The following is a 15,957-nucleotide window of genomic DNA, read 5'->3' as shown; positions in this document are numbered from 1 at the left end:
CCGTAATAATTTGAAATTCGATTTCAAGATTTGAGAGAATGTTTATTATAGTGTATACTATCCGATGCAGTTAAGGGATCGTCTCAGTGCGAAATTTTCTAGAAATCGATTTATTTTGGTTGCATTATCGGATGACCTTCGGCCTTCGGTCTATTGTGCGCTCTCCTAACTCATAAGGACTCACTTAGCCTCGTCATCAATGTGTCAATCAAATACAATTTACTTATGTAACACTCCATCACTCATATTCTTAAACTTAAATAGCATCAGTTTCAGTGAAAACGTGTGGTGGTTGCAGAAAATATCAAAGATTTATGAAAATATCTACATAATTTTACGGAATTAAATTTGTATAGTGCTTGATTAAGATGAATAACGATTTATGTCCTTTTGGAGGATTGCCATGTATGTATATGAAATACTTCATAATCTGACTCAAATTCTGTTAGCAGTTTTAACAAATGAGCATCACCCTTGTGTCCAGCGGTTTGGTGGTTAAACTTAAAAGCGACTGTGTTTTTTTTTAAACAGTGCGTTTTAAAATCGTCCATCCTGAGTAACTCCAAATCGTTCTAAATTTATACTTTTCAACACAAGTTAAGTAGTCTTACTGCTCTATATAAATGACTGAAACTCAATTCATCTTGGAATATTGATTTTGAAAAAAAAAAATAATAAAAATAAACAAATAAAGAAGGGCTACACCAAATGTTTAATATTTTGCAACATTCAACCCTTATAAGGAAAACAAGTTCTCAAATTTATTAAGCTACCGATATATAAGGTATAAAGTCAACCGAAAAATCTTTCTTTAGGTATATGGGGGCTTAGAGGATTATTATCTGATTCAGCCAATTTTTGACAAACAGGCACTCTATAATGAGAAAAGGTGGCAGACATCAGAGGCATATATTTGTTGATATTTGATTGGGATTCTGATGAAAACTCACATCGGCAAATAGGAATCTCGAGTTAATAATTTTAACCAAATTATGTGTATGATCGATATCTCAAAACTGAGGGACTAGATCACGTATATGCAATCTTAGTAATATTTACTATATACACTAGAATTCTTCTAATTTGAGTTATTCATCATTTGAAAATATAATTTATATTTCAAGAATATTTTGAAAGGCATAATTTATAATTTATCATATGAAGTCATAAATCACCCTTTCGTACAATTGAGTAAAATTTTAATATAAGCAAATATGTAACGATAAGCTTACCAATTCAATTTTGTCCAAAAAATCATTGCACTGAAAATGCACTCACATATGCAATATAATTGTACAAGGAAAACATCAAGGATACTTATTGTATCTTCAAACAAACATCTTCAAACTATGCAATATGTGTATTTTTTTATACGTATCATAAGGGTCGACCATTGACTTTGTGAATATTCAACTCCGGATACATCGTTTTACTCCTTTGACGTTGCAAAAACACAACGCGTGCAGCACCTTGAGCGAAAGCTAACCCATAGTTTGAAAAAATTTTTATTATCCACATTCTTCTCATTAACGCTCCTTAAAAATCACGACGCAGTCATTTCAATCCATAAACTGCTATGCAACGTAATACATATTGTTTGTGAGTTCGATAACCCTTATCACAAGCAATGCCAACAGTTTTGACTTTTTGCCTTTACTAAATGTAGTCATTTTGTTACTAAATGGAGTCAGCAATAAATGGAAAGAGCAGTAGATGATATATAAATATATCAAATAACTTATTAGTATTAAATAATAGGCGAATATAAGTATTGTAGCATGAAATGGGATTAAATAATTCCACAAGGTGCCTGACAAAATCCTTAAATGTAAAGATTGCAAATCTAAATAATGTTGAATTTGGAAACCAATCGTAAAAAACGTAAAACGTTGTGTATTCAAGTTAGAGAAGTTTCAGAATGCTATTTCATGCAACAATATATTAGCCATGATTTTGTCTCACGCACAAGTGCGTTTCAAAAAAAAAACAGAAAAAATGTTTTTTTCGGCAAAATAAATTTATTTTATTCAAAATAGTCTTCTACTGTTTCAATACAGCTTTTTGCATGGTCCCAAAGCATGTCGAACGAGTGTTTTAGCTCGCCAGTATGCCGATGTAAGCCTTTTGAATGACCTCTACGTCTGCATAACGCTTTCCATTTATGGGTAAATTTTTTCCAGTTTTCTGAAAAGGAAGAAGTCGCACGGTGCCATATCAGGTGAATAGGGGGAATGGTTAATGATTCAAATGTGATTTTTGGTCAGATAATAATTCCTTTGAATGTTGGATTTTGAGCAATTTTTGGACTTCAGTCAATTTGTGCGGAACAAACCGTGCAAACACCTTTCGTAAGCTCAGACGTGCGATAAGTCGATGTTTTTTAGATGTTCAATTCCATTTCCATGAATTTCAATGATGATTTTGACTAATTTTTGATGAATTCACGCACAGTTTCGATCGAATTTTCGGTTGTCACGGATTTTGATTGGCCCACATGTTGATCGTCATTTATGTCCTCACGACCACTTTGAAAACGTTGAAACCACTCGTGCACTTTGCTACGGGATAGGCAACCATCGCCATAAACTCGTATTATCAATTGAAACGTTTCGGTAAATGTTTTACCAATTTTAAAACAAAATTTAATCTTGGTTCTTTGTTCGAAGCTCATTTTCGCACCGCTAACACAAACATACTGACACTTCTTCTTCTTCTTTATTGGCGTAGACACCGCTTTCGCGGTTATAGCCGAGTTAAGAACAGCGTGCCAGTCCTTTCTTCTTTTCGCTACGTGGAGCCAATTGGATATTCCAAGCGAAGCCAGGTCCTTCTCTACCTGGTCCTTCCAACGGAGTAGAGGGGTTCCTCTTTCTCTGCTTCCCCCGGCTGACATTCAGAGCTGGACTGTTTTCGTCCATTCGACAACATGACCTAACCAGCTTAGCCGCCATCCTCCACTTCTACTCTACTATTTCCTCCATTGAGTAACATTAGTTTCAGCATAAACAATGATAAAACTTAAAGTTTGCTTTGAACTTCTCTACTAAAATCATTCAAAATTGAAGATTGATTTAAAGAATTTCTACTGTTTCTCTCAAATCTACCTATCACGGTTATGTATACAGCGAAGATAATCAAAAGTAGATACCGAATTTCAAAATGGTTGAAATGGGCATACGACCACAAAGGATACATAGATAAGTACCGAAGATGCTTTCGCTTGGAAATGTAGTTGGCCAGATGGGAATAGTACTCAGTGAAGCAATCGAAAGAAACGAAACTCAATGTAAGAAAACATGTATTGTACGGTTACATGAACCCTTACAAAATTGTGTTCCGAGTATTGCACTCCATTATCCGATAAAAGGAACAATCTTACATACGGAATATATGATAACTATAAAATTGGGCAGAAGTAATATAAAATAGCTCATATTATACCATTTCGGTGCGGAATTTCAGTAGACGACGGTTGGGTTAATCAATTGGATTTTGATCAACAACTGGTTATGCGTTAACTCACGCAAAATGATGCAAACATATCTAAAAAATAAAATGGTACTGAGGTCCTAATAGAAAAGAAGTGAAAAAGAAGAATAGAAACTAACAGATAAACTTTATCAAGGATCTTCGTTGACGAAAATTAATGAAATATTGGGAATGCAAAATTTATTCCCAAAACCTAAAAGCTCAATATTTCAGTAACTAGAGTATCATAACACATGAGCAAAATTGAATTCATAAGACGCTCTTAGGAATGCTCAGTACATTTGATACATAACTTTAACTGCGTAAAACTAAAATGCAAAATCCAATTACTAGTATCTTTGTTTTTGTCCGTGAATAGATTTACACTGCGTTCTACTTCTTTTTAGACATGCTACAAATAATATATGAATAAGCCTACCTACGTTTATTGAAATCTGAGAATTTTTTTCGTATCCATTGGTCCTGAATATGTAATGACACCTATTCATTTCCAAACGGAAATGGGTAGTGGTTAATGGTTAAAATGTGACTTTTGGACAAATAATCGGTCACAAGCTGTCTTTCGAATATTGGATTCTGAGCAATTCATGCAATCATATTTTAACATAATTTTTCGGCTAATAATTTCTCATCCATAAATTATGGCACACTGTGTCTTTCGCAGGATGATATTACCAAGGCTATTTGCGATATTAAGGCTTCTTCCAAATTGGATTTGGATGGGTTTCCGCCTGTACTTATGAAATATTGTACTGCTCTGGTATATCCACTCATGCTTATCTTCAATGAGTCTCTCTCCTCTGGGAATTTTATTTCTGACTGGAAATTGAAATGCATTACCCCTATTCTCAAAGGTGGTAGAAAGGATGTAGTCTCTAATTACAGGCCTATTTCTAAACTTTTTACTATTTCGAAAATTTTTGAGTTTTCTGTTAAAAATAAATTATTATTTGCAATAAAATCAATAATTAATGTCAATCAGCATGGGTTTGTCTCTGGACACTCCACTGTGTCAAACTTAGCGGTTTTTAGCGTTTATTGTATGTCTGTTTGTGCTGTTTATCAATGACATTTTCTGTTGCTTCTCTTTTGCTAACTTTCTGTTATGTGCAGATGACTTAAACATTTTTGCAATAATCAAAAACTCACAAGATGTTATCAAACTTCAATGTGATATTAATACTTTTTATGATTGGTGCCTGAAGTCGAAGCTTTTTCTTAATCTATCTATAAATGCTCTCGATCTCTTATGGTAGGGGACGTAACATCTTATCTTCAAGTTAAAATTTTTCTAATTGCGGCCTAAAATACGTTACTGGAATCAAAAATCTTGCTTTAATCTTTGACAATAGATTTTCTTTCAATAATCGCATGAACTACATCACTTCTAAATCGTTCTCTGTGCTCGGCTTTGTCCATCGAAATGCTTTAAATTTTTCCAACCCCTACACGTTAAAATTACTGTATACATGTTTTGTTCGGTCCATTTTGGAGTACGCAATGTTCATTTGTAGACCATATTGCACATCGTCAATTAATAGGATCAAGCGTGTTCAAAAGATGTTTCTTAAATTTGCTCTCCGCTCCTTAAAGTTTGTTGACGCAATAATATCGTATACATCTCGTTTATTGCTTTTACATCTTAAATTACTGGAAAATCGACGATCCGTTCTCTGGCTTTCATTTGTTTTCAATGTAATTAATGGAGATATTGACTGTCCCTATTTATTAGGGAAAATTAACTTCCATACTCCTCAGCGTTGTCTCACATCTACTTCCCATTATATTATATAAAATAAAGTACTAATTTTGCTGAATATGCTCCTCTCAAGCGTGCTATGCGTGAGTTTAACTCGTTTTCCGAGAAAGTTTTTCTAGATTTTTCTCACTCTAGGGTATCCTTCATTAATACCCTCAATTCTGTTTTTTAGTTTAAGTTATCTACATATGTAATTGTAATTTAATTGTTTGAAAATTCTAATTTGCATCCTAATTCTCCATTAGTCTGTAAGAATTAATGTTCATAGGCTTAACTAAATAAATAAATATTTCCGGTAACACACTTATCCCACCATAGTATTTTTATACTCTTGCAACACGTTGCAACAAAGTATAATAGTTTTTTTCATCTAACGGGTTTTTGTGTCACCTAAAATTAATTGAGATAGATATATATAGTTGTTACCGCTTTTTCTTGTTTTAATTTAAAAAAGCCAAATTAAGCTACACATTGGGCCTGATTTTTTAGACACCTGCCGTCCAATATTTTTTAAAGAGGAATATATCCCGTCTAATCGAAGCTCGAAGGCTGAGCAATTGAATAGACAGCGTCTCATCCTCTACCACGCATGCTCTGTTTACCGCCGAATCCACTTTTCCAATTTGGATATAGAAAATTTTTGACTTGCCCATAATCAACATTACTCCAACGTAACTCATTATTGCATTAATTAACGCCAACGGCTTCGGTAATTTCAGGTGTATATAGATGTTGTGAATAATCCTAGATCATTTCGCGCTTCAACGAGCAGAAGTTTGAGTAATCTCAATGACACGATGAAGAGGAAATTTTTATTTTATTTTCAAGTAAAAGTTGGTAATAAATTATAAATTATTATTAAGAAGTATTAACCCTGGGCATAATTTTAAATAAAGGCAATTAAATTATAAATTAAATTAAATAATAAACCAAAACGACCAAAGTATGAGTTTTTGTCTTTACAATATGTTATTTTAAAATTTTTAGGAATTGGCCTTAGCATTGTGTTTAGTGCCCCTTTATAATTTTATTTTACTATAACTTCATAATCGGTTATTTCAATTATCGATAATTAACTATTTTTTCTTTGTTATAAGAAGAAAGTAAACACCTTCATGTTTAACAAGAAAGATGAGATATTTTAACCGATTTACTCTTTAGCATAGTTTGGTGGTTTAATTAACTTTTTTGATTAGCTGTAGTTAAAATTACCAAGACTTCAGCCAAGTTGTTGTATATCTTTCTACGTTCTCGCAACATATCGCTGCAGAGTATGATGGCTTTGTTCGCATAACGGTTTTTTGTATTTTCTAAAACTATGTAAGATAGATATGGAGTTATAAATATGTAAATTATCGCGACCATCAGCGTTGAAACTACCATTTAATAAAAAATGAAGTATGTTAAAAGCCGGATTATAGCCCAGACAACTCCTCATGTAACGGTTATGCTGAAATCTAAGGTCGCAGCTTCTCATAGGCAAAATTGATCTGAAAGATGCCTAGAATATTTCCCGCATATGCGATATTTGCGTGCTTTGGCTCCCTTTAAATCAACCCGTTATAGTTTAATTGCTTCGGGGCAACTCAAGTTAGTTTCTTTCTTATTCTATGTATTTAATTGGTTGTTTTATATTTTTTAAACGGGTTCAAGGATAATAACAAAAATTATGAAACATAGATAATCTCTCCTAAAAGAGTAACCGCCTACCAATATTAGTTACGTAAGCGCAAGTTTTATCCATTTTAGTGAAATACTTCTATTTTCTCTTTACCCAGAAATCCAATCAACTCAAAGCCAATATCAGTTTGTTTCGCAGCAGCATTAACACTCATTTGCTCAGCAGTGATTGTATTACCCATACATGACAAGAGAACGAAACTAATCATTATTCTCAGCACAATGCCTATGAAATGCACGCAAACACCGAGTAGGCCGTCGGGAATAAATGTGCTTTTTACCTCTGGGAGTATTCAGATTTGCTCTCAACTTTTTTTGGTACATAAATTAAGAGTTGAATTGTTTTCATATTAAACTAAATTTTGTGAAAGAAATGGAGTTTATAAAACTATGAGTTAGATAGAGTATCGAAAATTTGTTTCTTAGCACTTTATCCGAGACACAGGATTATTAAGTCTGTGGGATCTTACCTCAGAAATTACAACAGCGAACTAAGTAAAGTAAATACTAAAAGAAAAGATGGGTTCTAGAAGCTTTGTTATAATCTCCCGCAGTAGGTTGTACTTGTATAATACAGTCTATAAATATCAGAATCTTCTCTCTGAAATGAAAATGTGTTAAATTAGATAAAGACTACACACACCACCATAGATCGTGTTCAAAAATACCAAAAGTAAAAACACTCTATCGAACTTATAAATACTTTGGACTACATAACAAATTTAAAATTTATTAATATATGTGACCTGGTCTACGGAAAGGTGGCTTAGGTGTCAAAAAAAGGAGAACAATTAATGAGATAACGAGAAACTGACGATTATTTTTAGCAGCTTTTCCTAGAAAACTAGTTTTCGCACGTTAGCTCCCTTTTCGTAGACCAGGTCACATATATTAATAATATATATGTTTGCCATATGAGCAATATTCGCATAATAAGCCGGATGTCCTTCTTTTGTCAACTGAACAGTAATCTCAATAAAAAGTGATTTTCCTTCACTAATACTAAAACAAGATATCATTGAAGTCTATATTAATTTAAGGAGCTGGTGAATTAAAAAGCAATCGTAATATAGAGATATACTACTGTGATCAAATTGAAAGGTGAATTTTTAATTTATACTTCGCGTGTTTTTCGAATCGGTAAATTCTGTAGGAGGATGGAGTCATGTGTAGAAGTTCACGCAAGTGAGGAAAGTTCTCTGATCGCCATTCACTTGGGAGTGGCCAGAAACGATTCTTTTACATATGACTCAAGCAACTCACTACTTCCGGTCTTTGACCAAGTATCCTCTGGGTAGCCTAAGAACATCCGTTTGAAGGCGAGCTAAAGTGAGAAGGCGAAATATCCCCTACATAGGGTTGTGCGCTGGGTTTGGGACCCGCCACGTAAAAAAACACCCCCAGTGAACAGTAGCAACCAGCCTCGGATGAGAGCGGCAAACGAAATAAGGACTACGATTTAAGGGCATGCACCTGGAATGTCCGGTCCCTTAATTGGGAAGGTGCCTCTGCCCAGCTGGTTGATGTCCTCGTGAAAATAAAGGCTGACATCACCGCCGTCCAAGAAATGCGATGGACGGGACAAGGACAAAGACGAGTAGGTCCTTGTGGCATTTACTACAGTGGCCATATAAAGGAGCGCAAGTTTGGTGTGGGATTCGAGGTGGGAGAGAGACTTCGTCGCCGAGTACTGACATTCACTCCGGTGAATGAACGTCTAGCCACAATCCGCATCAAAGCGAGGTTCTTCAACATATCGCTGATTTGCGCCCACGCCCCGACGGAACAGAAGGACGATGTGACCAAAGATGCCTTTTATGAGTGCTTGGAGCGCACTTATGAGAGCTGCCCCCGCCACGATGTCAAAATCGTGCTTGGCGATTTTAACGCCAGGGTGGGCAAAGAAGGTATCTTTGGTACTACGGTCGGTAAATTCATCCTCCACGATGAAACATCCCCAAATGGGTTGAGACTGATCGACTTCGCCGGGGCCCGAAATATGGTTATCTGTAGTACTAGATACCAGCATAAGAAGATTCATCAAGCTACCTGGCTGTCTCCGGATCGAAAAACTACCAACCAGATCGATCATGTTGTGATAGACGGAAGACACGTCTCCAGTGTTTTAAATGTGCGTGCGATCCGAGGTCCTAACATCGACTCGGACCACTATCTTGTTGCAGCTAAGATTCGCACCCGCCTCTGTGCAGCAAAAAACGCACGCCAACAAACACAAGGAAGGTTCGACGTCGAGAAGCTGCAATCACAACAGACAGCCGAACGATTCTCTACTCGGCTTGCACTCCTGCTCTCTGAGAGCACTCGTCAACAACTCGGTATAAGGGAACTATGGGACGGCATTTCAAACTCCTTACGTACAGATGCAACCGAAGAGTTGAAGAGGGAAGCGAGACGCATTTGTAGACAGAAAAAGAAGGAGGCCGAAATGCGTGAGTACGAAGAGCTTGATAAGCTGGCCGACAGGGGTAATGCTCGAAAATTCTACGAAAAAATGCGGCGGCTTACAGAAGGTTTCAAGACCGGAGCATACTCTTGTAGAACCCTCAAAGGTGATCTAATCACCGATGCCCAGAGCATACTTAGATTATGGAGGAAACACTTCTCCAGCCTGCTGAATGGCAGTGAACGCACAACGCCAGGAGAAGGCGAACCCGATTCCCCAATCGATGACGACGGAGCAGACGTTCCATTACTCGATCATGAAGAAGTTCGAATAGCAATTACCCGCCTGAAGAACAACAAAGCGGCAGGGGCCGTCGCTATTCAAACACGGCGGCGAAGAACTGATAAGGAGCATGCATCAGCTTCTTTGTAAAATATGGTCGGACGAAAGCATGCCCAACGATTCGAATTTAACTGTGATATGCCCAATCCATAAAAAAGGAGACCCCACAATCTGCGCCAACTACCGTGGGATCAGCCTCCTCAATATCGCATATAAGGTTCTATCGAGCATATTGTGTAAAAGATTAAAGCCCACCGTCAACAAACTAATTGGGCCTTATCAATGTGGCTTCAGACCTGGAAAATCAACAACCGACCAGATATTCACCATGATATTGATATCATCGGCCTCAACACCCGCGCCGTTAGTTCTGCTTTCTCCAGGCTGGACAAGGAAGCACAGAAAATGGGTCTGGCAGTGAACGAGGGCAAAACGAAATATCTCCTGTCATCAAACAAACAGTCGTCGCACTCGCGACTTGGCTCTCACGTCACTGTTGGCAGTCATAACTTTGAAGTTGTAGATAATTTCGTCTATTTAGGAACCAGCATTAACACCACCAACAATGTCAGCCTGGAAATCCAACGCAGAATTGCTTTTGCCAACAGGTGCTACTTCGGACTGAGTAGGCAACTGAAAAGTAAAGTCGTCTCTCGACGAACAAAAGCTAAACTCTATAAGTCGCTCATAATTCACGTCCTGATATATGGAGCAGAGGCTTGGGCGATGACAGCAACCGATGAGTCGACGTTACGAGTTTTCGAGAGAAAAATTCTGCGAAAGATTAATGGTCCTTTGCGCATTGGCCACGGCGAATATCGCATTCGATGGAACGATGAGCTGTACGAGATATACGACGACATTGACATAGTTCAGCGAATTAAAAGACAGCGGCTTCGCTGGCTAGGTCATGCTGTCCGGATGGATGAAAACACTCCAGCTCTGAAAGTATTCGACGCAGTACCCGCCGAGGGAAGCAGAGGAAGAGGAAGACCTCCACTCCGTTGGAAGGACCAAGTGGAGAAGGACCTGGCTACGCTTGGAATATCCAATTGGCGCCACGTAGCGAAAAGAAGAAACGACTGGCGCGCTGTTGTTAACTCGGCTATAATCGCGTAAGCGGTGTCTACGCCAATTAAGAAGAAGAAATTCTGTAAGTTGGTAGGACATTTAGTGATTTCTGTACTAAATTTCACGTCAAAATATTCATTAGTATTTGAGATACGCGCCGTTTTGTGAGGCTCTAAACGTGAATTCTTCGATTTTTACTGTGTCTGAATTTATTGCAAAAAGAAGTGCGATAATGCTCGTGACTGAAGATTTTTCTAAGTGCTATGATGACTGGAAAATTCGTTGGTATAAGTGTATTGCAGCGGGAGGGGACTACTTTGAAGGAAATGAACTACACAAAATTCACCTTTCAATTTGATCACAGTGGTATAGTATTTCTTAAAGCAGCGCAAACCAATGAAACAAGTACTCTTGAACTCGACTGGAAACTTTAGTATGAGGAAAGAAAAAAAAGATTATATCATTAATATAGTAATACCACCACCAATGTGGTTAATTCTGCAGAATGAAGTGGAAGGTTATGAAGTGTATTGCATTCAACAGCTACGAGAATAAATGGGATATCGTGCTTTATAGTTATCGTGGCTTTATTTCCCAATTAATTCCATGCGTCAAAACTTAATGGATGTGAATTATGTACCTATGTATGGTTGATATAAAGGTTTGGCGGATATACATATATACTATATGTATTATTAGATATAAAATAAAACTTCCAATGCACAGTAATACTGCTTTTTGATTTTTTAGCCAGCATAGCTGATTAGAGTAATTCCACATAAATACTGACCAAACCATTACTGGCTGAATGTTGATACGGATACTTGCACTAAAAGTTTGGAGTCTTGTTTGACATTTTTCCTGTCATCCATATACTGTTATAAAAGAAGCGGTTCAATTGGTCCAACATTTGAATTTATTTTCTATATCTAGTCGGAGATCATAATTATATTAATTTCCTTTAACGAGATTTAATACAGGTACATCATGAGCTATTGATATGCCATTTCATTAGGCTAGTTGCACTTTTTAAAATCTTACAATCTCATTGTATGACTTCTTTTTTTAAGTTTTACGCAGCTTTGTATAAAACTAAATTAGACAAATTTCGTTCATTAGCAAGAACCGTGCTTTGCGATTGCGGTTATTTCGATTTATATCCATTATATATATACTCCATTAATTTTTTACTATGCATCATTTATTTCAAATCTACATACATTCTGATTATAACACTGACATTGCATTTTCCAAGAGATATATACATATTATATATGCATGAATATTTATTGTGCATGCGGCATCTTCTGTTAACATGCTGAACTGCATTGCGGACTGTGCAGTTGAGCATATACAATGACATCAGAAAGCAACAATAAAACACTGTGATGCTTATAAATCTCGGCTTTAAATTTGCTGGAAGTGCTCATAATAACAGGTAATAATGAAAAGTTGAAAAATTGAGTTTTGGAAGTAAAGTCCTCATATTCGGTATCTAGAGGCATGCATAATTTTAGTCCGATTTTGAAAATTAGGCTTAGAGCTTTTACCTTAGTCCATACATAGGTACTTGTTTTGTATATAGGAAAAAATCAACTGCTACTTAAAATTTTCATATACTTAGAAACTAGGCGTGGTTGTAGTTCGATTTCACCCATTTTCGCAATATATGATGAGTATATCAATCTGATAAAAAGAATTTGCTTGAAAACATTGGGTTCCGAGGTATGTGATTTTGCTTAAATTTTTTGCTTAATTTTGTTGTGCATTTAGCAGTTTTTAACAATATCGTTATATATAATCCGCTTCATCCATTTGAGGAAACCTGCTTATTTTAGCTTGAATGGTTTGGGAGATACGTGCACCAAACTTATTAGAGGGCGTCGACAAGCCCATTAACACTACGTGTTTAGCTCACAGTTGCTCTTCCTAATAATCTCCAATATTTCTATGTATTAATTTATTGCTTAGTTCTGACACTTTATAGGTTTTCGTTTAATGGCGCTTTGTGGGAATAGCATTGGTTCGATTAGGACTATCTATAAACTTCTCATTTATTTTTTTCCAAGAAACCCGTGTACCAGGTTTATTAAAATATCTCAATTTTTACTCAATATGGATATTTGCTGTTCCGGTAGGAAATCTTTTAGGAATCAAGGGACAACTTAAAAATTAAATCAGCTAATTAAAATTTCATATTTTTATCAACAAAATACAGCAAAAATAGACTACATTATTTTTTCGCAAATTAATGGCATTTGAAAGCCAATGAAACATACACTTTTATATTAATAACTAGCTGACCCCGCAGCCGTTGTCCTGCGTGAAATTATGTGTTTTGAAATGAAAAGAAAATTGAATTTATCATTTCATTTTTCTTTTTGTCAATCTAACGCAGCTTGATAAACAACATTTTTTGATTTCTGTTCCGGTGTACAGAAAATATGGCTTTCCAACTCGTGAGGACGCCACGTACATATGTATATCTGGCCGTGTGAAAAAAATAGCATTTCAATATTTATGCCACACACTATGCGACTATCCTTGAGTGCTGTTGATTGTCATCTCATATGCAAATTTTACTGGAAACGGAATACGTTTGAACTGAAATGTCAAATCATTAGCACTCAAAAGAATTCGTAGAATCAAGCATATTGCCCTCTTGTATTCGATAGCTGCGTCACAATTAGTTGGGTCCCATTACACAGTTTCGGCGAAGGCCTATATAATAGCGACAGATCTAACTTTGAGAGGCAAATGATGCGGTGGTATACCAAGCCCCTCCAAAGAATTTAGAAATTCTACTGGATAATTCACGGCGTCGTCTTCATTATCAAGACGGTCGATTGATTTGTATGAGCGCAAGTTTCCCGGAATTTGACTTTGAATCTTCCAGTTTAAGTCAACAACGTCAGTATTTTTGGTAGCTAACATTGCGTGTGCACTCAAGGAATCGAAGTTACAATAATTTGGCTAATGTTCGGATAAACATTCGTAATAAGTTTATCTTTTGTGAATCGATAAACGGCAGATGGATTGATATCTAACCTCCGGAAATATCAACCGAAATTGACCCATTTCCAATTTTTAGCGAAAACGATGTAAAATGCCTTCGGCAATGTTATTTTTGTTCGTATCCCATAATATGTCGAAATGATCATCGCAAATAGTGTGCGAAGTTCATTTGCATTCGAAGTAGAAATCACAAAGTCCACCGTTTGATTGCAGTGATTATCATGTTCCAGCAATTGTAATTGCTGGCTTGCTTCTCCAAAAGTTGCACACACAGTACCATTCACAGTACGCAATGACTCAAATGAAGTTGAACCGCGTAGATTTATCAATAACAACCGAAGATAGGCTTCTACCGTCATCGGTTTTCGGGTGAATTTTGTAAATTCGGCCTAATGCATTAGTTGAGAACACACCTGGATGTCCATCACGTTCAAGAATTGCAAAAGTGTATATATTTTACAAAGCGCTTTATTGAAGTTCACGTATCGACCGTATCGTTCAAGACCAATAACCGCCATGTTGCATTCCCTTGATGATGTACTTACAAACGTATTTTATCGATTTCACCAAACTGCAATATTCAACATTGATTTGAGTTTTGAATGTGTTGATCCATGTGTTGTCAACTTCGATATTCACTCTTCTAAATTGAATGCTGAAAGTTATCCATCATTTCCAGTTTTTGTTTCCGAAAGAAAAGCACGTGGATAGTGTTTGGTGTATTTATTGTCAGGCATGGAAACCGAAGTGGGATTATGGTATCCGCAAAATCCAAGTTTTCACTGAATAATTTTCAATAACTTTCCCGTTAATAGCCGGAATAAAAAAGCAAGAGACCGAAATTGAACGATTCAAATAAGTTACAAATCAAAATATTGAAAAACAAAACAAACAAAAATTGAAAAAAATTTGTATGGAAAAAAGTTACTTTTTGAAATTATCCAATTTTCCGACTTTTCCTCATGAAAAGTATAAGGTATTTTTATTTCTAAACCTTCTCCGATCCACAAGGAACAACCTCTGAAATTTTCATCAAGAGTGGTGTAGCCGTTCTCTTAGCGTTACTAACAAACAACATTCATTCGTTTGAATGGGAAAAATAAAAGAGCGGTTTTAAGGGGTTTTCCAGCAATTATTCGAATTTTTCTTGTCGCAAAAAGCATCCTTGAACTTCAACGAACATTATAAAAAAATAATTGGCACAATTGGTCCAGGCGTTGTTGGGTTATGCGCTTAGTAACACATTTTGCGATCCATTTTTATATGTAAGAATAAGATATGTAAGTATATTATGTTATTTCCATTGTAGACGAAAAGAAGAATTCATATCCCACTGAAAAGCCATACTTATTTATTTATTATTTGTAAATTAATAATACAATTATTAATTAAGTTTAATTATAAAAGACTTAAATAATAGAGCTGGAACCTTCCATGAAGGAAATATTTACTAGCAATATATTTTTATGGACTATAAACAAGAAAAAACGTTAACTTCGGCTGCAGCGAAGCTAATATACCCTTCGCAGGTGTATTTCTTTTAGTAGCTATGTGCCCAGTTTGTATGGAAGCTATATGCTATAGTCATCCGATCTGCACAATTTCTTCGGAGATTATGTTATTACCTTAAGCAGTAATCCATGTCAAATTTCGTGAAGATATAACGTCAAATGTGAAAGTTTTCCTTACACAATCCCTTGATTCCGATCGTTCGGTTTGTATGGCAGCTATATGCTATAGTGAGCCCATCTGAACAATTTCTTCGGAGATTCCATTGTTGCCTATGAAAATAATCCACACCTAATTTCGTGAATAGATCTTGTCAAGTGCAAAAGTTTTCCATACAAGAACTTGATTCCGATCGTTCACTTTGTATGGCAGCTATATGCCGATCTTAACAGTTTCTTCGTATATTATATAATTATCTTAGAAAGTAGCCTGTGCCAACCTTTGTGAAGATACATTGTCAAATGTGAAAGTTTTCCATACAAGAACTTGATTCCGATCGTTCAGTTTATATGGCAGCTATATGTTATAGTGGTCCGATATTGACAGTTCCAACAAATGAGCAGCTTCTTGAAGAGAAAATTACGTTTTCAAAATTTCAAAACGATATCTTAAAAACTGAGGGACTAGTTCGTATATATACAGACAGACGGACATGGCTAAATCGACTCATCTCAACATACTGATCATT

Source organism: Bactrocera neohumeralis, chromosome 5 (genome assembly GCF_024586455.1).
Source record: "Bactrocera neohumeralis isolate Rockhampton chromosome 5, APGP_CSIRO_Bneo_wtdbg2-racon-allhic-juicebox.fasta_v2, whole genome shotgun sequence".
NCBI lineage: Eukaryota > Metazoa > Arthropoda > Insecta > Diptera > Tephritidae > Bactrocera > Bactrocera neohumeralis.
Note: the sequence above shows the minus strand (reverse complement) of the source record.